Genomic DNA, 318 nt, shown 5'->3' on the forward strand with positions numbered 1-318 from the left:
TATCTTTGTTCTCATTGGTTTCAAAGAACATCTTTATATCTGCCTTCATTTTGTTATGTACCCAGTAGTCATTCATGAGCAGGTTGTTCAGTTTCCATGTAGTTGACTGGTTTTGATTGAGTTTCTTAGTCTTGAGTTCTAGTTTGATTGCACTGTGGTCTGAGAGACAGTGTTTTATAATTTCTATTCTTTTACATTTTCTGAGGAGTGCTTTACTTCCAATTATGTGGTCAATTTTGGAGTAAGTGCAATGTGGTGCTGAGAAGAATGTATATCTGTTGATTTGGGGTGGAGAGTTCTGTAGATGTCTATTAGGTC

General features: G+C 36.2%; 1 protein-coding gene across 1 annotated transcript in view; it reads left to right on the plus strand.

Annotated features, from left to right (window-relative positions):
• Window positions 1-318, plus strand: part of FHIT (fragile histidine triad) — a 1,487,281-nt gene that overhangs the window by 233,433 nt on the left and 1,253,530 nt on the right. The window lies entirely within an intron of this gene.

Source organism: Colobus angolensis, unplaced genomic scaffold, assembly GCF_000951035.1.
Source record: "Colobus angolensis palliatus isolate OR3802 unplaced genomic scaffold, Cang.pa_1.0 Scaffold26, whole genome shotgun sequence".
Lineage (NCBI taxonomy): Eukaryota > Metazoa > Chordata > Mammalia > Primates > Cercopithecidae > Colobus > Colobus angolensis.